This window comes from Carettochelys insculpta, chromosome 4, assembly GCF_033958435.1.
Source record: "Carettochelys insculpta isolate YL-2023 chromosome 4, ASM3395843v1, whole genome shotgun sequence".
Lineage (NCBI taxonomy): Eukaryota > Metazoa > Chordata > Testudines > Carettochelyidae > Carettochelys > Carettochelys insculpta.
Genome location: NC_134140.1, coordinates 19,132,817 through 19,157,563, shown reverse-complemented (window position 1 = coordinate 19,157,563; position 24,747 = coordinate 19,132,817). Strand labels below are relative to the sequence as shown.

General features: G+C 42.3%; 1 protein-coding gene across 11 annotated transcripts in view; it reads left to right on the top strand.

Annotated features, from left to right (window-relative positions):
* The window catches only part of ZFYVE28 (zinc finger FYVE-type containing 28), a 312,576-nt gene that overhangs the window by 159,399 nt on the left and 128,430 nt on the right, over window positions 1-24,747 (top strand). Inside the window, exon 1 of one of the 11 annotated variants that reach the window (XM_074992359.1) lies at window positions 16,186-16,244. The exons of the other annotated variants lie outside the window; for them this stretch is intronic. The gene's annotated coding sequence lies outside the window, so the exon portion shown is untranslated. Of the gene's footprint in view, window positions 1-16,185; window positions 16,245-24,747 lie in introns of those variants that run through there. 11 annotated transcript variants of the gene reach the window in all.

The window sequence follows — 24,747 nt, the reverse complement described above, 5'->3', positions numbered from 1 at the left end:
TCTCCTCCACTTGGTTCTGTCATGGGACAAAACTTCTAGCTAACTCCAGGAGAACCCCAGTTATTGTCCTTCAATGTCAGTAGATCTTCTACAAATTGTTGGAGGTCTTCCTTTTCTGTGTTTTCTTTCAGGGTTCCATTTGAGAGCTTGGCAGATTATTCTGGATGATTATTCTCTGAGTGTGTGGCCTAGGCATTCCCACTTTTTTCTTGTGATTTGAATGTCAAGGGGTTCTTGTCCTGCTCTGTTGCAAAGCTACTCGTTTGTGTCAAAGTCTTGCCATTTGACACAAAGCATGTATGTCAGTCATCTGTTTATGAATGTCTGTAGCTTGTGATTTGAGGACTTTTTTACATGCCAGGTCTTGCAGCTATACAAGAGCACACTCTACACATTTGTGTTGAAGATCTACAGTTTGTCTTCACAGATATTTTTTGTGATCTCTGTATGGGATGTTGATTCTTGAATACAGCTGTATCTTTCTCTATTCTGTCCCCTCCCAATGTGATGGTGATCGTCAGTGGCATGCTAGATAATGAAAAAAATTACTCACACTTACCTACATAACATCCAGATATAAGAACATAAGAATGGCCATACTGAGTAGAACTAAAGGACTATCTAGCCCAGAACCCTGTCTTCTGACAGTGGCCGATACAACTTAATCTACATCAGTACCCTGTTGAAGTTCTATGGCATAAGAGTGGGGCTGTGACGTGCTTTTCTTGTGCAATCAGCCTGGCTTCTACTATCCAATATTTCCGTTGTTCTGCTTCCCAGTCACTGTAAAGCCAGGTGATGTGAGCAAGTATCCGCTTCTACATGTAAGAACTAAATACGTCCTTTTACCATTTATTAAAAACAACAGGTCCATATGCTGTAAACATGGAACCACGCAAAACACATCGATTCAGAAGGAACTCTCTGGATCTCTTTCTTAGCAAAGACTACCTATGACAAAGGAAGAAAGTCGTGGACAAAAAAAAAACTAGAGCCAGTTTGAAAATTCCAGTTCATTAAATTAAAAATTTCTCATGAAAGCAAGTTGGGTTCAATGACCTTTCATCAAATCACAGGCACGGTTGCAGAACCACTGTGGCTCCAAGGCAGCTCTCTCACAAGGCTGGGAAACCTGATTTCTGAACTCCACCACTCCATGTGAGCCTCACCATGAGTCCAAAAGCCCTAGCCAGGGCAATCTGCATGGTAGGGCTGGCAACTGCTAGCTCAAATGAACACTCCGGTCAGTTTCAAGAGTGCTATGCTAGTCCAGGATTCATGCTTCCCTTCAGAAACACCATGTATTAGTGTCTCCTGTACTGAATTTTAAAGATTACTATTTTTGGTTCTCTGTGCCTTAAATATTGAGTCTGTTCTGGTATGGCTATGATCTGAAGAAGTGGGTCTGTCCCACCAAAGCTCATCACTTGATAAATTATTTTGTTAGTCTTTAAAGTGCTACTGGACTGCTTTTTTGTTTTGATAGTATAGAGACTAGCACGGCTGTCTCTCTGAATTTTAAAGATTTCTAGTTTGCAAGTAATTTCAAAATGCCAAAATTCCTCATATACCAGAAATTCTAGAGTTTGTCCAGCCTTGGGTTCATCACATGAAAGCCATCCACATATGACTTCATAATGTTCTATGGAGAAATACAGGAAGACATATGTAGCACACGGCACTGTATAATCCTCCTCCTTTCTCTAACATTTAGCTAATTGCAAGTGCAGCAAAGCAGAAAAGTACCTTACAAACATCTGCAATCCTTTTTGTCACCTTGATTATATCCCTATTACTGACTGGCTTACCTGTACCTTCCTGAATATCTTCCTGTTTGCTGCCATTAGCCTCTGGTTGAGTGTGGGGATTAGTGCTAGTTTCACATAATCTTTAAAACTTTTGGTAAAAACAACCAGAACAAACTCTTCACTGTATTTCAGTAAAAATTCTTCAAGTGGTAATTGGATTTACGCTTAATTTTAATAATTCCCATCTAAAAAGCAGCATGTAGTTTTTTTGTTATTATGTATCTGTGCAATTTCTAGTGAATATTAATAAAATGCGTTGTTAACGTCAGGCGGATTTAGATCTTACTGTCTTCTGTTGAATAAAAGAGCAGTTATACGCTGAATACAGAACTCTGCTGTGAGTCTAATGCAGGCCCTCTAGCAGAATGATTAAGTGATTATTTATGGATGCTGCAGTCATATGGATGTACAGCAATGCTTTTGTTGGCAGCATGACGCAATTAGATTTCAGTCAAACTGCTGGTAACAAATCGCAGTGTTGTGTTTTTATAAAACATGCCCTCATACTGATAAAAGAAAAGCAAGCATTTTACTATTTGTCTAAACTAATATCTGTATTCTGGATTCTTCAGTATTTTAAATGCTAATTTAATGAAACTAACAATTTCTTTTCTTCTTTTCAAACAACATTTTTGTGTGTGTGTTTTTTTTTTTTTAACTTCTCGTGTCTTGAACTACAGGTAAATAATACATTCCTTGCCAAAGAATGGCTAACAAATCAACTAAACTGGTTGTAACAGAAAATACAAGTATTTGGTTTGTTTACCTAAGATTAACATCCCTTGTCCCCCTGTGCAAATAGCAACCATAATAATCTAATCTAATCATATAATCACATACTATTTCATTTCTCAAAAAGTATCACACATATACATCTTTAAATGCAGTATTTGTTCCCTGAAGGTATGTATCTGAATACAGGTTGGATCTCTCTAGTCCAGCACCCTCCAGACCTGACCAGTGCCGAATGAGAGTATTTGCAGGCTACAGGAGGTCATTATTGTCTAGTAGTAATTCCAACACTTCCATTGCTTCCTGAGTTGTTAGAAGACATTTAGGGGTAAATAACAGCAGAGAACATGGAGAGCCAGGACTGGTGGCTGGAAACAAACTTTATAGGATCATGGGAAACTTGGCCACACTCATAAATGGTTGTCCAACTAGTTAAAATCATGCCAGACTATTGATGGTGTGCTGGACTAGAGAGGTTCAACCTGTAATTTGATGTATACCCATTTAAAAGACCTCAATCACAGAGCTCCAATATGCAGATAATAACATGGTTGCTGCTCTTTCTCCTGGAGCCCTTCAGACCATCTTAAGCACCTTCACTAAAGAATATGAGAACCTTGGCCTCACATTGAACATCAAAAAGAGCAAGCTGCTCCCCCAACCTCCGCCAACAAGACAATCTCATGTACCATCTACTGAAGTCAACAGAGAACTCCTGGAAAATGTGGAGCATTTACCTTGTCTTAGAAGTCATCTTTCCACTAAAGTCAACAGTGATATGGAAATCCAGCATTGTCTGAGCCATGCAAGCTCTGCTTTTGCCCACCTGACACACATTTTTTTGAAAATTCTAAAACCTTAATTTTAAGAGACAAAGTGAAGTCTGTTAATCAAGGTTACTCAATAAGCAATGGCGCACTTACTTTCCATGTTCTGGATAAGAATAAATCTTATGTGCTTTATGGAACATGTGAGAGAATTGTATCACTTGCATAAATATAATGTGTACCTATTTTTGACTTGTTATCAATGGGGTCTGCCATATGGTAACAAGCATCAGAGGGGTAGCAGTGTTAGTCTGCATCTGGAAAGACAATGAGAAGTCCTGTGGTACCTTTTATAGGCTAACAGATTTATCGGAGTATAAGCTTTTGTGGGCAAAGATGAAAAAGGCTTCTATAAGGTGCCACAGAACTTCTTGTTTTTATGGTAACAAACAGTTACTTGGAAATCCCCAGGAAAGAAGTACAATGGTTTCACATAGCAAACCATCTACAAATACTTAAGACATAATGAGTGAATTGTTCTATTTGATAACGTATCTTCCCACCCACTGTGTTTAGCAGGTGAGTTTGGCAAGGGGAAAAGAGTCCCACTTTTCAGACACAGAGAATAAAGTGGTTTGCTTGAGGTTCTGGGAAGACCAGAGATTCAGAAGCAGACTCTGCAGGGGAGACGACTGAATCCACGTCCCAGAATGAGGAGTATGTGGAATAAATTGGGGTTGCCTGCTTAAACTTGGAGGAAAATGCCAAACTCTAGATATGGATAAGTGTATGTCTGTCACTTTAATACTTTTTTCTAAACACTGCTTTGCTGGGATAAAAATGAGGAGTTCTTTGGTTTGAGGTTCTGAACCACAGGATTTACTACTAGTCACAGCTCCCGAAAGGAAGTCTCATATAGGTGCCAAACCCTGGTGGACCTGCTGAGAAAGCAGGGTTGGCAAACTGGAGTTTTAGCCAAGATACCAGGTCTGTCAGTGAGTGGGAATATTATGAAAGTCCACAAGTAGAGACATAGAGGCAGTTATAGGTTGAACCTCTCTAGTGTGGCACTCTTGTCCAGCAACATTCATAATCCAGCATGATTTTAGTTAACTGGGTGACCACTTGTCATGGGTGTGGCCAAGTTTTCTATGGTCCCATAAAGTTCATTTACAGTCACCAGTGCTGGCGCTGTGTTCTGTGGTGTTAGATATCTGTAATTTTACCCCTAATTGTCTTACTGTCTAAGAACCCAGTAAGCAGTGGAAGTGTTGGTAATGCTGCTAGACAATATTGACCTCCCATGGTCTGGCAAATTTTCTCATTTAGTACTGGTCAGGTCCCAAGGGTGTTGGACAAAAGAGGTTCAACTTATTCTTGAAAGAATGCACGAGGAGGGGTAGAATGGAGGATAAGGTGCAATAATTCTGTAATTGTTACCTGCTTTTATTTAAAAAAAAATACAAAATCTGAACATAGATGGCAGATGAATTTTGAGGCTTCTTTAAACTACAGCTATTAGGAGAATAATAATAACTAATGCTCCTTCAGATTTGACCAACCTGGAACTAATGGGTTAACGTTCTTTTTTAAGACCAACAGGCAACAACAATAAATAGAACCACAATTTTTTATGCCTGCTTTCTGTTGATTTCCAAGTATTCTCCCTACATGAGATGGATGTGGCAAAGGTCTTAGAATATTGTAAAAACATTTTATCAGACAGCAAAATGCATTTTCAGTCACTAGAAGAAATTTTAAAAAATGAGTGGAATGAAGGAAAACCTAGTTGATGTGCTTATAGCCCTAACTTTATACTCCCCATTCTTAAAACTACAGCAGACTGGTATGTTTTGAAGGGCTTTCCATCTCCCTGCCCAGCTGGTCTACTCAGTGAATAATTTCTCATTCCATCACCACTGGCAGTACGATATCATCTTATCCTTCATCATTGGCTTTTCAAGTCCTTAGGGTCAATATGACCAGCTGCTGCTCCTACTATATATCCCTCCATGCCAAAGCCCTACACAGCATAACCCTCACCAGCCCAGATATTAGTTCACTGACTCAAAAAGCTTTAAAAAATTCCTTCCAGGAATGCAACCTTTCTCCAAAATCTATCTCAACATTGATCAAGATCCTCTCTAGTGCCTATGTGTTGAGACCACCTCACTAGTAACCTCTCAGCTAACTAAAACACCAACTATAAGGATCTGAGAGAACCCACATCCTACTGTAAATGTAAAGACCGATAGGTGGCTGTAGGTGGTAAACAGTGCCAACACACAGTTTGTCAGCAATCCCGTGTACTGAATTATCTGGTCATCTGGAAATGGCCACATGATAGGCCAGCCCTCCCTCCCTTGAAATTGCACAATTTAAAAAAACAATCCTGATATGCCCTAAATATTTTCAGTGATACTGAGGTTTGTACGGCTCTAAGAACAATCCTACATCAGTGTGCTCCCAATATCTCTTTGGGTTCCATGCCGGCTTCTGTTCAGGGCTCAGCACCACATGTTGCATGACAGACACTTGAGAAAATTACTAAATTTAGTGACAGACATTGGCCAGGTTTGTGTCAGTCCGGCGTGCAACCTGTAAAATAGTGCACATAATTTTCCAAACTGAAAAAGTTAACTAGCTGATGATGATTATTATTATTATTTATTAATTAATGATCAACCCACATTAGTGTTTTTGAATACATCATCTACCTTAAATTTTGGAATAATATGCATGCTTCTTAATTTAAACCATTTACAAATTTCACAAAACTTTCTTTCTTCGAGTATATTATTTTAACTAGAAAACTGCTACAACATCAATTTGAACAGCAGTAGGAAAAATTAGGAGCTACGGGAAAAACATCATCCTAAAAATATGTGTTGAGAACTTATTTCAGTAGCTTTTGATGATGCACTGTTTTCATATGTATATAAAGAATGCTACGTACTGTATGTTACTGAGGGTTTAATAATAATGAGGACCTGTTCTTAAATTCATTTTTAAGAGTTTTCCTTGATTGATTGGGGCTTGAGAACAAATATTTTCAGGGGCTCACATCGGAAGACTCTCCACTGTTAGCAGATGCAATAGCTGCTCCTGGCAAACATCTGGCCATACATCCCTGCAGGCATGCTGCCTCCCTCTGCAGGCAGTGCCCCCAAAGCTCCTGCTGGCCAATGATCTGGGAGCTGTGGAGTCAGAGCTCCGGTTGTGTGGGACAGGGGATGGATGCAGCCAGCAGAACTGCCTGGCTGCATCTCCATCAGTAAGTGTGTACAGGGAGCTGCCCAAAGTGAGCACTCCTCATGGACCTCAAAATTTTTACCTTTGACACCTGTATGCATGTAGAGACATGTTGCCAACCCCTGATCCTGGTGCCAGGTCCTGCAGTTTGTCCACCTGGAAGCATGAGACAATGCATAGATTAGGCCCTTATCAGCATCAGGCACTTATTTTGCAAACCAACATATGGTCAAAGTTTAAGCAATGAAGTGCAAATGCCCTTGATCACCTCATAATTCTGGGCAATCTGGAGTACTAGCAATTTATAACGTTCACCACTGTTGTGTTATTCTGAAACACACCCTATTGTTTGTAAAATCCATTCTCCAAATAGTTAGTGCCACTACAATGGGAAAAACAACAAGAAGTCCTGTGGCACCTTATAGACTACCAGATATTTTGGAGCACAAGCTTTCGTGGGCAGAGTCTCGTTTGTCAAATGCATGAATGGGGATTCCAAAGGAGGGAAAGAATTCTATTACTGCTGTATATTTAATTTTTGCCTTTTCATCCAGTCAGAGGGCTATGTCTGCATATACCACATAATGTGGTGGGGAAAAAAAAATCCAAACCCTGTTCCACCTTATGTGTCTGAGTGAAACGTTAAATCTTTCTCAATTATCCATTCCTCCTTCCAAAAAAAAAATCCTGTTCAAATTATTTAGAAATCACCATATGCTTCCAAATCCTCTTTTATCTCTGTATTAATTTTTATACAGTAGTTGGGCTTTAATATTGTCATGGTGGTATCTGACAGCTCTAGATGACAGAAGGTTTCTCAGGACTACATAGGGTATAAATAAAACTCCAGCTCTCTTCTCGTTATTAGACTAGCAGTGCTTTCCCCACACTACTAATTAGTCCATCCAGTTCCTGCTCCTCTCCCCTTCATATGGGTAAAATGTTCCTCTTTCTCTGGTACCTGTTGGAGGAGGAGCCCTTCCTTGCACAACTGGAATGCTTTCCACCGGAAGCTTTTTCCATACCTTGCAACTGTTTGCTAGTCACTTCTCTGTAGATGGGAAGCCTTAGTTTCTTGCTGTTTCCTGCTGTTTACAGTATTGCTGTCATTCTTTGTCTCTGGGGTTGGAGCTTCTTTCTATCCTTCCAGAATTTTCTTAGAACTAAGATACTCACCTGAGTTGAAAAAACAGAAAGAGTGAAGAACTGGCCCAGTTGAAAGAGTTATAGGAGTTATTGTTCTCATCTGGGGGGGAAAAGTGGAGTCTTAGAACTGCTATTCAGTGTATAAGACAAGCTTCCCTAAGCATTTGTAACTGGCATTAACAAGCCTCTGGTAGATAAGCTTGTCGCACTAGAAAGAGCTTACTTTTCATGTGGGCACATTGGATATATTGTTTTTGTTTCAAAAGTACTTGACTTTAGGTACAGATTTGCTCTTGTCACAGATCAGGCATATCATATGCCTCTTCATTTTCATTACTAGGTGTTAAAGGCTTTGCTTTAAGTACCTTATTAGGAATAGCTAGTTTAGAATACCTGTAAAGGATATGTAGTTTATAAAAATTGCATATTGTCATTGCCTTTAAATTTGAACTGAATACATTAATGGGGTACACAGTTCATATTGTCATGTACACAAAAACTAATTTTGCAACATGTTGGGACATTTGTTCTGAATACTGGAGGGCAAGATAAAGTCTTTAAATGATTGCCTCTGCAAATTTTTGATCTGCAATGAAATATCTCCTTTTGTAAATCCCCACCCCCTCCAGCCACTATTTTGAAGCACAGAATCTGAGCGTAGAAAAGAAACTTTTAATGAGAGAGGCAGAAAAGTCATATGGCATTAGCTTGGGAAAATACAACACCCAGAGTTCTTAACCAATCTTCAAGTAATTGTCCCGGCTCAAATGGATTGAGCAGTGTCCTTTGCCTCTCAGGCTTACCAGTCCAATACTGTGAACAGCCAATCCACACACTCAAACTTTCGTTGGACCCCCCTTTGAAATGGCCCACTTACAACTTGGTCCAGTCCATGCAGGCCCTGATACATCACCCTGATGCATTCCTTCACTGAACCTGAGGCAATGTCACCTTTACGCTAGTCTGGTGTTCTGCTTGCTCCCTGCCAGCTGCCCCACCGGCCGTCTGCCAGTGGCTCCTGCCAGCCACTCGCTGCTTTGCCTGCTGCTTCTCTTTCCAGCCATCTGCCAGTCATGCCTGCTGTCTGCCTGCTGCTCCTCCTACCAATCATCCACCAGTTGTGTCTGCTGGCTGCCCACTCCTATGTCCTACCAGCCATCTGCTGGTTGCCCACTGCTCCTCCAGTCAGCCAGCTGCCAGTTGCACCTGCCATCTATCCACTGCTCCTCCTACTGGGTGGTTGCTGCTGTCTCATTCCAGTTCTCAGTGATTTCAGCTCGTAGTGGCATTCAGCTCTGAGCCTAGCCACAGCATCTCAGTATCTGCCAAGGTGGATATTCACAGAATAAGTATAGACCCATCTGTAGGTCTACCTTTGAACAGTAAGGGGACTACTCGTCAAACCAGTCCTATAGCTGTACAGCCAAAAGAGTTCCAGCCAGCAGGTTCAACCACTATGCCACCCTGCTTTTTTCCCTCACAGTGCTTTGGGGTGGGGGGAAGCCTTCTGCAATCCATATCTTACACAGAAGTGATGACTGCTCTGTACCACCCCTTCCTCCCCCCGCCCCCCCAACAAAAACAAAAAAACTTCAAATATTGTTCAGACTCCACAGTTCTTACACTGGGTGATAGCATAAATTGTGACTTTGCAACAACACATTGTTTACAGTAGACATTTCATTGTTTTGCCTGTTCCTATCAGGCTTCACTTACAAGGCATTACATATGCACACCTTTGTATTTTCATGCAAATGATCCCTGAAGGACACGTTCCCCAACTCCTTCAGCACTATTGAGCTCCCACTGGCACATTCCTTACAAATGTATATTAATGGATTGATGATAGGTGGTAGTGGTTTTCCATATAGAAGGATCCATAGGGTCACTTGGGTTTCACCAGACCGTCAGTCAGAAAATCAGATTGATCACATGTGTATCAGCAGTTCTTTCAGAAGATCAGTGCAGGACATCGGTGCTAGAAGAGAACAGATATAGGTTCACACCACCATTTAGTTATGATAACTGAATTTCAACCTCAAGAGGTACACCACAAAAATAACCAACCTGGGACTGAGATCAACACTGAGCAGCTGAAGGATATAGACACAAGGGCTACGTCTACACTAGCCCCAAATTTCGAAATGGCCACGCAAATCAGTTCATGGGAATAAGGGGACTTCAAAGTAGGCAGGGTCCTTTCGAAAAGGAGCCCTGTCGGGACGAGCCACACCAATTTCGAAGTGCCACGGCCGCCCGCATGCTAATGAGGCGCTGAATATGCATTTCAGTGCTTCATTAGTAAACTTCAAAATGGCCATTTGCGTGGCTATTTTGAAGTTTGGGGCTAGTGTAGACATAGCCCTTGTGTCTATATCCTTCAGCTGCTCAGTGTTGATCTCAGTTCCAGCTTGGTTACTTTTGTGGTGTACCTCTTGAGGTTGAAATTGAGTTATCATAACTAAATGGTGGTGTGAACCTATATCTGTTCTCTTCTAGCACCTATGTCCTGCACTGATCTTCTGAAAGAACTGCTGATACAGATGTGATCAATCTGATTTTTGAAAGGACCCCAAAGTCCCCTTATTCCCATCAGTCCATGGGAATAAGGGGACTTCAAAGTAGGCGGGGTCCTTTCGAAAAGGAGCCCCGTCTGGACGAGCCGCGTCAATTTCGAAGTGCCACGGCCGCCTGCATGCTAATGAGGCGCTGAATATACCTTTCAGCGCTTCATTAGTAAACTTCAAAATGGCCATTTGCGTGGCCATTTCGAAGTTTGGGGCTAGTGTAGACACAGCCAAGAGCTGGTTCCCAAGTGGAGTTGTCTAATAGATACATACTTCTGACAAACTTCATCCCAAAATATGTTCCTATGGAACAAATTTGGGAACACACTGAAACAGCCTGGGAAAAGGCCAGTGATAAAACATTGGGAAAGAGGATAATGCATCACAAAGAACCTCTGAGAAAAGTGAAGGAGAGGACAGAAAGTAGCAATTAACAACAGCAAAACAAGAGCAATGTAGGTGGAAGCTCAGAGACTATATTCAGAAGCCAACAAAAGTTAAAAAGGCTGTAAAATGGGACAAGAAGAACTTTGTGGAAAACTTTGCATGACAAGCTGCTGGACAGAGAAACTTCAAAGAGCTGTACAACATCACATGGGTCATGGCGTACAGTGGATCAGGCAGTAGAGCATAAGGAGGGGCATGTGCTAACAAACCCAGGTATGCAGTTCGGTAGGTGAAAGGAACTGCCCTGCCCACTTGGAACCTCCCTAGTTACCACCTGCAAGTATACCTGTGCAAATGAGCAGCAACAGACCTACAAAAGAAGAAATGAGAAAAGCCATTGCCAATCTCAAAAGTGGAAAAACACCTGGTTCAGACAACAGGCTCAAAGAAGCAATCAAGGCAAGTAGTAGACATCAGTCAACATCACAAATAATCTATTTGGGAAAATTTGGGACACTGAAGAGATCCCACAAGACTGGAAACATGGCTGGCTACCTTATCAAGCTTCCAAAAAATGCAGCCTGAAGGAATGCAAGACCTGGAGGGGGATCACATTATTGTCTCTTCCAGGAAAAGTGTTTAATAGGACGTTCTTGGGGAGAATGAAGACAAATTGATAGACAGCTCAGGGAAGAACAGGCTGGCTTCCTAAGTGAAAGATTTTGTACTGACCAAGTAGGAACTCTCAGAGCAATCATAGAACAGTTGCTTGAGTGGAACTCCTCCCCCACCCATACAGAATCTTCATAGACTTTGAAAAAGCCTTTAACGGCATAGATGCTTTTTGTGGTAACTGCTGCAACACCGTGGCATTCCATCCAAAATAATTAACCTGTTCTGTTCAACTTATTAACCCTCAACATGCCAAGTTGTTCATAATGGTGTCTTGACAGAATCCTTCAGCATACTCTCAGGAGTATAACAAGGGGACCTATTGTCACTTTTCCTTATTTTTCATCACAATAGACTCGATTATGAGCATGACAACAGATGACCATTGACAAGGTGTTCAGTGGACACTTTTCAAATAGCTAGTGGACATTTATTATGCTGATGATGTTGCCCTCCCTTCACACCGACATGAAAGCATGGAAGAAAAGGTCACAACACTAGACAAAACTACCTCAATGACTGGACTGAGCATTAACAAGGGAAAGACCAAGACGATGAGGATCAGTCAGTTCAACAACAACACCATCACATTGAAGGGATGACCTGGAAGATGTGGAGCAGTTCATCTACTTGGGGAGTATTATGGGCAGAGATGGAGGAACAGCTAAGGTTATCAGTGCCAGGCCAAGGAAAGCAACAGCTGCATTCAAGACTGTCCATCCCATATGGAGTTCACAAATAACATCTGCAAAGATGAAACTGCAGATGTTTAACACAAATGTATAGAGCGCACTCTTGTATGGATGCAAGACCTGGTGTACTAAAATGTCTTCAAATCACAAGCTACAAACATTCATAAACGGATGCCTATGGTACATCCTTCGCATCAAATGGCAAGACTTTGACACAGATGAGGAGCTTTGGAACAGAGCAGGACAAGAACTGCTTGACATTGAAATCAAGAGAAGACAGTGGGGGTGGCTAGGCCACACTCTTCAGAAAACCATCATCCAGCATAATCCATCAAGCTCTCAAATGGAACCCACAAGGAAAATGCAAAAGAGGAAGACCTCAGACAACATGGAAAAGATCTGCTGATATTAAAGGACAACAGCTGGGGTGCTCCTGTAGTTAGCTAGAAGTTTTGTCTCGAGACAGAGTGAAGTGGAGGAGACTTGTAGATTGCCTATGCTCCACTTGGAGTGCAAGGCTATGTCTACACTTGCCAAAAACTTCGAAATGGCCATGCAAATACATATTCAGCACCTCATTAGCATGAGGGCAGCTGTGGCACTTCAAAATTGACGCGGCTTATCCAGACGGGGCTCCTTTTCGAAAGGACCCCAGCTACTTCGAAGTCCCCTTATTCCTATCTGCTCAATTTTGAAGTGCCATGGCTGCCCGCATGCTTCATTAGTAAACTTCGAAATGGTCATTTGGCTAGTGTAGACATGGCCCCAGCGTTGAAGCAGTAAGTAGTATATCCAAAGGAATAAATGCTTGCAATAGTAGGAAAATATAACTGAGCAATTGATGTCTTGAGCCTTTAAAGCTGGCTCAGTGGATCATTTCTGGTAATTTTTTACAATTATTTGCTGTTCTGCCAGCTCAGCAAAGTAGAAGAAATTAACATTGCCATATTCAGGATCACTGAGGCAACAGCTTCACAGCATTCTGTCAACACAGAAGATGCATTTCCCACTATCAATCCTTGTTCATCTCTTTTGTGGCTCATTCATTTTCTTTGTTTTGATTTCAGCTGAGAAGACAGAGAAAATAATTTAAAAATAAAATTTGTTGTTGCTTGCTGAGGCAGAACAAAATCGGTTCTTTGTGATTGCTACTGAAACCTTTCACTGGAGGCTACCACCTGTGTCTTTGGTAACACATTCACGTCTACACTGTGTAAATGAAGAGTAGAAATCAAATTAAGAGGTGTGCAAACTAAGATGCAAGGTCACTAACCTCTACTTAATTTATACATTTAAGAGAGTGGTGGAAATGAAAATTCTAAAGCTGAGGTGGCTGTGATAGCCTGGGTATAACACACGTAAATGGTAATTTTTGTGAAGACTCCACATGAAAAACTGGAAATATTTGAGATTGGTAGTTTGAGTATGATTTGTAATTCCCTTAGGTAATGCTTTTTGACTTCCTTCAGGGTAACACGCTGTCTGAGGTCTATCTAAATAGCTGCAATAAAATGTCTACGGTGCCTTGCTTAGCTAATTAGGCTTTCTATATATGGCTCGAGTCTCTTAAATAAATAGCTTTTGTTATAAAGAGGTGATGTTTTCCTTTGGCAGTAGTGAGGGAGGGAAGGATGAGTATGAGCTTTCTGTTTTGCAACATGTAGCTTTCATAAGGTTTTTTTTTTTGTTTTTTTTGTTTGTTTTTTTTTTTAATATTCAGGATAATGCAATAATTTCCCTGATACTATATGCTTTCACTTGTTATTACACCTAAAACCTTAAACACTGCAGAGAATCAGCCTTCGTAATTCAGTAATTAAATATCTAATTATGTAACAAATTTAATGGCTTCCTACAATTTTGCTTTTTAGCCTGTTGCTTTATAAAAAAAAAAAAAGGAAAATTCCCAGTGCGGAGAGTCTCACTATTTCTGAAAGTACCATTTTAAAAGAAGTCTGAAATCTAAATTTCAAAAACTCTGCATTGATAAGCAGCAGCTCTAAATCTGTTCAATTTTAATCCTGATTTTTACTTCCCAGCTTTATGCTGTAGCTGTATGCTTCTGTCATATGCTTAGAGGGACCATCCAATGAAAGCCATAACAGGGGACTAAATGTAATCCTTTTGAAGAAACACATCAGCATTTTACAAATAAAAGTTCTGTTGTTTGCAATATGTGAAAATAGGTTCTTTTTAACTTCTAACATGTAACATCTGTTGTTATGGCCTATGTGATTCCTAAGGGGCTTCAACCATACAACTTTAAAATGAATGAATCTTCATCTCAGTTCCCCTTGAGAGACTGCTTCAAAGAAAAAGAATATAATCCATTAAAATATAATGCATGAAAATACTTATTGTAACTCAAATAAAAATGCATTACAAATTAAATCAAATGAATCAAATACTAATCAATGACTCAAACTCTTGGGTAAACACTAGCTGTAGCCACGAGAAGAAATGAGCCCAGAAATTACTTCTCAGTCTTTCACTGAACTGGTCAATGGAAACCAGCTTTTATTCTCATGTCCCTGGTCTAATGCGAAGAAAAGGAGAAGGTAATATTTAATATAAAACACAATGGATGATCTTTTACAAATGGAAAGTAAAAGCAGCCAGGAGAATGCAAATGAATTATCTACTACAAATCAGACATGCATCAGAAGAGCTGTAATACAGTTAATTTAAATACTGTAACAACTAAAAGGCAAGGTAGTATAATATATTCATAAGAATTTCCAATTTGCTGCATACCTTGAATGCATATTTTGGTTGAAATATACATGGCATGGGAAAGTATTTCTTTAAGTGTATGTAACTAGAATGTTTGTGTCAGAGGCCTTCAGTATGTGTAACGTGCAGTGAATAGGCATCCTGCAAAATATTATCTGATCATGTTAATACTTTTTCCTTCATATAAAGTTACTTTTGATCCAGATTTTCTTATGACAGAAAGATTGGAGGAGTGATAAATAATGAGGATAGGACAGTCAGAGGCGTCAGGACTGCTTGTTAAATTGGTCCCGTTTAAAGCAAAATATGTTGAGACAAATGCAGAGTGATGTGCCTTGAAGCCAAGAATGCGGGCCATAGGTACCAAATGGGGACCTCTGTCTGGGAAAGACTCATGGTGTCATAGTGGACAGATGCCTGAACATGAGCTTCCCCGTGTGATACTATGCCAAAATGGGTTATCCTTGGATGTGTGAACAGGAAAGTAGGAGTAAGGAGGTAGGCTGCATTGGTGAGATTGGCAGTGGACTACTGCTTTGTCCCGATGTCAACGCTTTAAAAAGATTATTGGGAAAAAAAACTGAATTGACTGTCGAAAAGTGCCACAAAAAATGTTTGACAGTTGAGGAAAACGTTGTACAGTGAAAGACTGCAAGAGCTCAATCTGTTTAGTTTATCAGAAGATTTAAGTGATGGCTGGACTGCAGTGCATAAGTATCTTCATGAGGAGAAAATACTGTATACGAAAGGACTCTTCAGTCTAGCAGCAATAAGAAGTTGAGATTAGACAAATTCAGATACTATTGGAAATTAGGGACAAATTTTTCACAGTAAGGGTGATTAATTGCTGGAGCAAACTTCCAGAGGGAATGGTAAATTCTCCATCTCTTGACATATTCATGTCAAGACGAGATGTGTTTCTGTAAGTTGTGAGTGACTAAAGTCCAAATTATTGGGCTCAAAACAGGGGTAACTGGGTGAAATTTCGTGGCCTGTGATCATGCTTGGCAAAATTACATTTTAATTTTCTATTTTGATTAACATCAATGTTATTTTTAAGAATTTATTTTTAATATTTTATTTTTACAGTAGTTGAAAATTGGTTGTAGGATTGGGGTTGGAATTAGGGCAGCTCTAATAGTCAGGCTTCAGGGAACTCCTTGCATGGCCCAAGACTGGCGTAAAATATGTAGAGGAGGCTGCTGTTCTTCTCCAGTGAAGTGGTTGGTTTCTTTGACTCCTGCTGTGAAGGATAACTTGGGTGGAAGGATTTGCCCCCTCTTTTTTAGGTGAGCAAACCTCTGAAATGTAGTATTTGAAAAGTAATGTCAGACACAGTTTGTGCCACCTATTGGAGTATGAATGGTAATCTGTCTTCTCCCATACCTGTTAGTTGATGTCTTTTGTTTACCTTGTATGTACAGGTACCTTCATTATCTGCCTGATGATCAGGCTGATCAGGCAAGCAAATATTCATTCCTTTATCTGGTAAGTAATGCATAAGGCCAGTAAGCCCCAAAATATTTTAAAAACATAATTCTAGAATGTATTTGTACATACCTTTCACATACACCACAGTGATTTTTCAGGACCAGTTGGATAATAGTTTGTATATAATATCTCACATGTCTCATTTAAATATTTATTGTCTCAAGTCACTATTTTCATAATCTGTTTCGGGCCTGACAACAGTTGCTGATACAGAGTAATAAAACACTTTCCCCTAACATTGATGCAATAGGTATAGTCACTGGCTAATCCACAAGCATGCGTTTACAGTCTTCCTGAACAACTGACTAGGAGGCATCTCGCCAACATTAATATATCCCCAGCAGTTGTTTAATACCCATCTGGATCACCCTGGCTAGTAAAGGGTTCTATCATCCCCAAAGGTGTGAAACCAAATCTCTTAGCATCCTGAATCTGCCCTGCTCCCAGCAGAGTCCTGGCACACAGCAATTTACCTAGCACTACCAGGGACCGTAACCAGCACTTTTGAACTGATGCCTCAGTTGAATCACACAGGTAACACCTGGGATAATTCCCTTCTACAGAGGAGCTGAGAGAGAGATTCTAGAGAAGGAATTCATTTTGGGAAAGTGACTGGGACATTCAACTACCCCTGCCCCTGCGCCACCCTGGCTCATGGGTAAACCAGGCTTCTGTGCCTTCCTTTGCAATTTGTGCTCAATCAGTGCTCTGGCTTCACAAAGGCTTCAGCAAGATCAGCTGGTTTTTAGCCAGAATCCAGAGGTGTATCCCAAGTACCTTGTGTGATTTCTTCAGAACACGTGCTGGGGAGCTGTTCTTATTTAACAGTTCAAACGATTATAGTTCTCTAACCCCTTCCACTTAGCCCATTTTCTCATCTAATCACATGATATATGCATATATTCCCTATGACTCATCTTATTAATTCTGAGATCTCTAAAAGTCCATCTATGCACTTCAGGAGGAGTTTGAAAAATTTGCAATATAACTTTTTTAATCTTCTGTTTCAAAACCCACTCAAATGGGATTTTATTAAATGCATGTAAGGGTTTACTCAAGAGCTTAGGGATCAACTCTGGGACTGACTAGTCTTCTGGAATTTTATGTATGTCACATAGCCTTTCAGAAGTGGTAAGGAATTAGTCTGTTTCTCTGTGCACAGGACATGGCTTATCTGAGCTTGGTGTTCCTTGGGGACAGAAAGTACCTGTGGACTGTGGAACCTGTTGTTTTCCCTTTTCTCAAATTATATAGCTCCCATCCCATTGTCTCTGAGGCTTCCTTTTATTTCAGTTGCAAGGCTTACTGATGGGCAGCTGCTTTTGATTCCAAGGCCCACTTGTCTGCTGCTTCTTGCCTATTTTGTTCACTTCCCATTTTTGGTATTCACAAGCTCTCATTGTTTGGCTTCCTACTTCACTTCTTTTCATGGTTCTCGCTCAACATCTGATTTTAGGGCTTTTTGCTCCTTTTCCAATCTATCCAGCTCAAACTTTGCTGCTGTTTCACTATTTTAAAATGTTCTATTTCCACACTTAAAATAATCAGCATATAATAAAACATTTACCTTTCTGTGATCATTCCCAGCTTTTGACTTGGGTGGGAATCACTTAAAACTATTTTGAATGCTTGAATTTTAAGCTTAAAACAGCAATTTGTGCATCAATCCTGTTCAACTATGCCAGCGTAAAACTTTGAGCTTCACCTAGACCAGTAAGGAGTTCCATCATCACCATCTGCTTTTTAATTCTGGGTGCTACAGGTTGCACCTCCCTCATTTGGCACCCTCAGGGCCTGAGCAGTCCCAGACAAGAGATTTTGCCAGACTTGGGGTGGTCAATGCCCTTGGGGCTCCCCTCTTCTCCTGTACCCCCAGCCACTTTTTGAGACTTCCCATTGGCTCCCCAGCTCCAGGGTTCCTGGGCTGCTCCCAGCTTACCCTCCACCCCCTTGCTCTCTGCAGTTCCCTGGCTACTCCTGGCCCTGCAGCTCCTCAGCTGACTCCCAGGCTGCTCCCTGCTCCACAGCTTCCCAGCCCCATAGCTCCCTGTCTTGCTCTTGGCCCACGGTTCGCTTGCTGGCTTCCTGCCAGCTTCCCAGCCCTGCTGCTCCCTGACCACTTCCCCAGCCACTGGGGCCCCAGTGTTCACCTTTGTCTCTCCAGTCACCAGGGCCCACTGGCTTCTGCTCCCCATGCCAGACCACAGAAGATACCAGACGAGAGAATACCGGATGTAAGAGGCTGAACCTGCAGTATGCTATACTGCTGCTGCTCAGAGTCTTGACACAAATAGGCAACATACAAACATGCTGTTCACACCCTGGCTTCCACTGCTCAGTTACTCTTTAATGGGGAACCTCATCAAGTCCAGCCTGGAGTTCTTCACACCCAAAGGTCTTTCTCTGCAATGCTTTGATTAAAGTAGAAGGTTTGTCAACCCCAATTTAATTAATAAACCACTATGTACCATCTTTTAAAAAGAACAGAAAACTACAGCAAGAAGGGTAGCACATTTCAGAGAGGCATTTGTTGTGAGAAGTTGGGATTGGTTTTGATGGCACCATACAAGGAGTAAACAGGCTTGTGGAAGTTAGGGTGAGGATATTGTGCTAAGCATACTAAAGCTGTCATTGTGCTGAATCAAGGATGCACAAAAGAGACACACATACAGTACAAGGAAGGTGTTGATAAAACCCCTTACTGGTCTGGGCTGAACTGCAGTGTCACAGTGCATGCATAAAGGAACAAAGCAAAGGTTATACACAAATGCTGGAGTACTCAAGGAGCTGACTGAGGGGAGTATCCCTAAAAGTCAGCCAGTGTAAATACTGTCAGCATTATTGCAAACAATTTTTCACCTGCTAAGGATGGTAGTTGCTTTTTTGGCAGTAGAGCACCCCTGTGGGCAAATCACTGTTTACACTAGTACTTTCCACAGCCAAAAGTCTTGAGGGTGCAGGAACTGCAGGGCAGTGGTTGCTCAATTGCCAGCGTATTGTAGACAAAGCCCCAGTAACTTCTTTCAGGTTAGAATGGAAAGTTGACTTATCGCTTTTCTACATTACTAATTTATGTTTAAGTATAATTTTCTTCTCAACTTCAGAATTGCAGTTTTATAATCATGCAAATTTAGGATTAAATCACTATTCTCTCAACTGGATACAGTACTCTTCAGGCTCTTCTGTACATTTAGTGCTGTATAAATAAGAGTGGTGATGATTTAATTATCATAAGGTTATAAATTATAAGCATTGTTTTGAAAGTCAAAAGAGATAATGTCTTAAAGTTTTAGGCTTAAGAAATGTCACTTGTCTCTTTAATTTTTATTTATCTTTTAAATGGTATGTATCAAGTTGCTTTCCAATTTACTTTGATTCAAAATGAAGTCTGAAGGAACAAACTTCATTTTAATACTGTCCCAAATCATTATTTTACCAAAAATCATTTAACAATGGGCCTTGCATTGTATATTACCTCTTCAGCTTGCCATTGCTTCCAAACCAAATTTCTTATTTGGCATCAAAAGGGTTTATTTAAACATTTGCAATACTATTTCATAAAAATCCAGGAATAAGTAATGAACAAATTCAGACTGAGTAATTTGAATTACATGTTGCATAGTTTGGAAAAGAAATTTAGCACTGAGACTTTGATCCAGTATATCTCATTACTGCTACTAATCAAGTGTAAATTAAATTCAGAAAGTTGTGGTTATTCACTTCAGATGACCCCCTGCTGCAAGATTTAGAGTTTCATGCAGCTTCATCTTGCTTCGGACCATATATGATTGACATAATTAATCAGAGATTATACCGCTAATCTGAAAGAGAACACAACATAGTAGAGAGAACTCAATTAAATCTTCTTATCCTCCAATTTGAAAGATCAGTCATGTGAGAGCTCAAAACTCAGATTCCTATTTTTGCTTAAGACCATAATTATTAAACTTCTCTATTTATGTCTGCAGGGTAGTTTGGCTAAGTTCATTTAAAAAATGCGCTTTCAGTGCAGAGAGCACCAGATGCTCCCAGAGTCTGTAGTCCTGACACCCCAGCGCCCAATCCAGTACTGGTTGACCCTTCATTTACACCTAATACAGACTGGGCAGCAAAGGGGCTTATCAAGAAGATGAATTCCCTAGTGCAGACTGAGGCCTCTACACCTCGGTTCTTCTCCAGGGGCAAGCCTACTCTTCTGTCGTAAGCATCCTTCTCTGAGCTCTGACCCAGCCATTTGTGGCAGCATCTATCTGATGCACGGTACTGGTCACAGTCATGGCTTTGATCCCTGTCATGCCTGATGCCTGGTCCTTCATGCTCCAGGGTATCCATTGTAGGTGGTTCTGATTCTGGCTCCTCATTGTGCTCTGTCCCCAGTGGCCATGCTCATCACCGTGTCTTGGCAGGTCTGCTTTCATCTTGATGATGTTAAACTTTGGGCTCCAGAATCCACACACCTCAGCTCCATCCAACAGCAAGATTGGATGTGCCTCAGTAGGTCCCGCTTTCTGTTCCAGTCCAGCTCCACTTACCAGGATCTCCGAGGATCATGCTTTCAGTGTTCACCTTCTGCAGAGTGCCAGATTTAGCCTCCTCAGCATTCCTGCTCCTTGTGCCAGTCCCATTCTTGTCACTGGTCCTATTCTTAGCTCCAGACCAGCCCTTGGCGCAACCTTTTGCTTTAGCACCAGTCACAGTCCTGATGCTGGTTTGGCTCCCCATGCCATGTCTCACTGTGACACTTCTTGGCCTCTCGACACCATTCTCTGTCTTGGCACCAGCCTTGCTTTCAGCACCACTTCTAGCCCCAGTACCCATGTTGCTCACCATGACAGTCTCAGCAGCTTTTGTGCTCTCAATTTGTCGCTGGCCATGCTTCACCAACAGCTCCAGCAGGGTTGGTCCCGCCATGACCTTTCTGCTCAGTCCCTCCTGCCTCTTTCCCAGAGGCCTCAATTGTGCCTGACCACTCCACCCAGGGGGCCCCCAACTGGACCAGGACTTTAAATGCTTCCCATTGGCCTCCTTTCTGGTGTTTATTTCTGTACAGTCTAGGTGTACCATGAGCATCATGGCACTATGCCTCCTTCCAGTGGCACCACTCAGCTGCTTCCTGAGCTCCTGAGGCTACTGTCAGCCACTGCCCCCCCACCCCCAGCTCCTTGTCCTGCCAGTCCTCCACAGGAAGCCCTCCATACTCTGTTTGATCAGCTGGAGGATCTGGCACTGGTGGTACCCCCATTGGTCTCCTTCAGCTCCTCTCTAGAAGAGTCAGTGGCAGGTTCCTCTGCCTCAGGTCCTTCACCCACACACTTCCAAGCACTCCAGGACCTCCTTCAGCTGGCAGCTGTTCACTCCAACCTCCCTGTTGCAGAAGCTGCTGAGTGTACTGTCCCTGCATGTGATATTCTTGATGCAGAGGGGTCATCACATGTGGCCCTCCCATGTAATAAAATCATTATGTCCAGTGCCTACACCATTTGGCAAACACCAGCCTATGTTCCTCTCACCACTGGTGGGGTGCTGCATAAATAGTTCACACCAGTCTGGGGTTTGAATACCTTTATACCCACTCCCCACCTGGCTCCTTGGTGTTGGACACTGTTAATCAAAAGGAGCATTGGGGTCAACAGGCTCCAGCCCTGAAATTCAAAGATGCTGGACACCCGGACCTATTTGGAAGGAAGGTGTACTCCACAACAGGTGGCACTCACTGCTCAGGGTCTTATCCTGAGCTGGTACAATTACAACTGGTGGGCTGCTGGTGGTTCAAGAACTCGCTGCCCAAGGACATGCGAGAGGACTTTACTGCAGGCAGGTGTCATGGGAAATAGGGGATGCAGCAGACCAGAGTATCAGTTATGGCATCACCGTGCACTAGGTGTCCTGGTTGCAGCTCTCTGGCCTCTCTCCGGAGGTCCAGCAAATGATTCAGGACCTTTCTTAGACTGCATGGAGTTGTTTGTGCAACAGACATACTCCTGTCTTCACAGTCTTAAGGACTCCCCCACTACTATCAAGTCTTCGGGCATGCACACCCCTACTACACAGTGGAAGCCATTAAGTAGACACTTCAGTCCAAGCCATTTCAACCTTGCAGGTGATCAGCTTTCCACTGATGCAAGCCCCTGCTACACTCTTTGCAAACCTCCCTGTCCACAGTATGAGGTTGGCCAAGGCCAGTCCAAACCCTTCTTTGGGGCCAAGCACTCCTTTTCATGGTGGGCCCAAGACTAGAGCACATGTACCACCAGATCCTTCCCTTCCATATTGTGACAGAGTTTCTTTTCCTACGAGTTCCGTACGGTGTCCTTGGCTACCATCTTTCTCTCTCTGGATCTCGGGGACTGGTACAATGCTCTCAACTTGAAGGACACTTAATTTCATGTCTCCATCCGGCCTTCCTGATGGTGATACCTGTGCTTTGAGTTCACGGCTCTTCCCTTTGAGTTCTCTGCAGCCTCCTGAGAGTGTTACCGAATGCTTAGGGGTTGTGGCAGCCTTCCTCCACCTCAACAGCATCCAGATCTACCCATATCTGGACGACTGGCTCCTGTGGGGTCATTCATTCTACCAGGTGTGGGCTCAGGTGTCTTTCACCAAGGAAACTCTGGACAGGCTGGGTCTCTTACTCAATCTGGTAAATTCCTTGTTAATTCCAACTCAGTGCATAAAGTTTATCAGGTTGGTCCTCAACACTGTGCACAGTTGGACCCCAGCCTGTACCAGTGCTTGGGATTCTTCCGGCCCAAGTGCAGGACTCTGCACTTGTCCTTATTGAACCTCATCAGATTTCTTGCAGCCCAGTCTTCCAATTTGTCTAAGTCAGTCTGGACCCTATCCCTACCCTTCAGCGTATCTACCTCTCCCCCAGCTTAGTGTCATCTGCAGACTCGCTGAGGGTGCAATCCAACCCCTCATTCAGGTCATTGATAAATACGTTGAACAGAACAGGACCCAGAACCAAATCTTGGGGCACTCCACTAGAAACTGACCGCCATCCTGACATCAAGCCGTTGATCGCTACCCGCTGAGCCCGACCTTCTAGGTAGCTTTCTATCCCTTTTACCGTCCATTTATCCAATCCACATTCCTTTAACTTGCCAACAAGAATATTGTGGGAGACTGTATCAAAAACTTTGCTAAAGTCAAGATAAATCACATCTATTGATTTTGCACTATCCACAGATCCAGTTATCTCATAGTAGAAACTAATCAGATTGGTCAGGCATGACTTGCCTTTCATTAATCCATGCTGACTATTCCTGATCACTTTCCCCTTCTCCAGGTGCCTCAAAATGACTTCCTTGAGGAGCCTCTCCATGATTTTTCCAGGGGCTGATGTGAGACTGACCGGCCTATAGTTCCCTGGATCATCCTCCTTCCATTTTATAAAGATGGGTACTACATTTGCCTTTTTCCAGTCATCCAGGATCTCTCCTGATCTCCACGACTTTTCAAAGATAATGGCCAAGGGCTCGTCAATGACATATGCTAACTCGCTCAGAACTCTTGGATGAATTAGGTCTGGGCCCATGGATTTATGTACATTTAGCTTTTTTAGATAGCTCCTAACTTGTTCTTTGCCCACCATGTGGTCACCACCACCACCTGGATCTCCAGACCCTTCACCTTGTGGCTTTGTGGTTTAAACCCTGTTGAGCAAGCAGGCTCATAGCAAGTGCAGCAGGTCCTCCTTAATAGTCACTTTCTGTCTACACCATGCTCGTACCTGGCTAAGTGGATGTGCTTCTCCTGCTGGTGTCATCAGTGCAAGCTCATACCTATGTGTCTCTGTACTGCAGGTGCTAAACTATATCTTTTCCCTGAAACAGGAAGGCTTTTCTGCTTCTTTCCTCAAGGTTCACCTGACTTTCATCTCGACCTTTTATCCTGGGGAAGGCAGACAATATGTTTTCACACACCCTATGGTGGGGACCTTTCTCAAGGGCACGGACCACCTGCACACTCCTATCCATCAGCTGGTTCTTGCCTGGGACTTAAACCTGGTACTCTGGGTGTTCATGGGGCTGTCCTTTTGAACCTTTGGCTATGTGTACCCTTCCCTACCTTTCCTGGAAAGTGGCCTTTCTGGTGGCCCATCTCCTCTGTCAGAAGGGTGTTTTGAGCTCCAGGCCCTCATTTTGGAGGCCCCGTAAACGGTGTTCCATAAGAACAAGGTCCAACTCCACCCTCATTCAGATTTCCTGTCGAGTGGTTTCCAGCTTCCATACTAGCTGTGACGACATCTTTCTTGTTTTCAGTCCTAAACTACGTAGCTCCCAGTGGTAGCAACAGCTTCACTTTCTGTGTGAGGGTGACGCTTGCCATCTACATCGATCGGAGCAGGCCCTTCCTTGAGACCTTTATGGCCATTGAGAATTGTATGAAGGGGGGCTTCCAGTTTTGTCGCAGCACATCTCTCTTCCTGGATCACGTCCTGTATAGAGCTGTGCTACAATCTCGCCAAGGTTTTCCTGCCGCCTGTTACAGATCATTC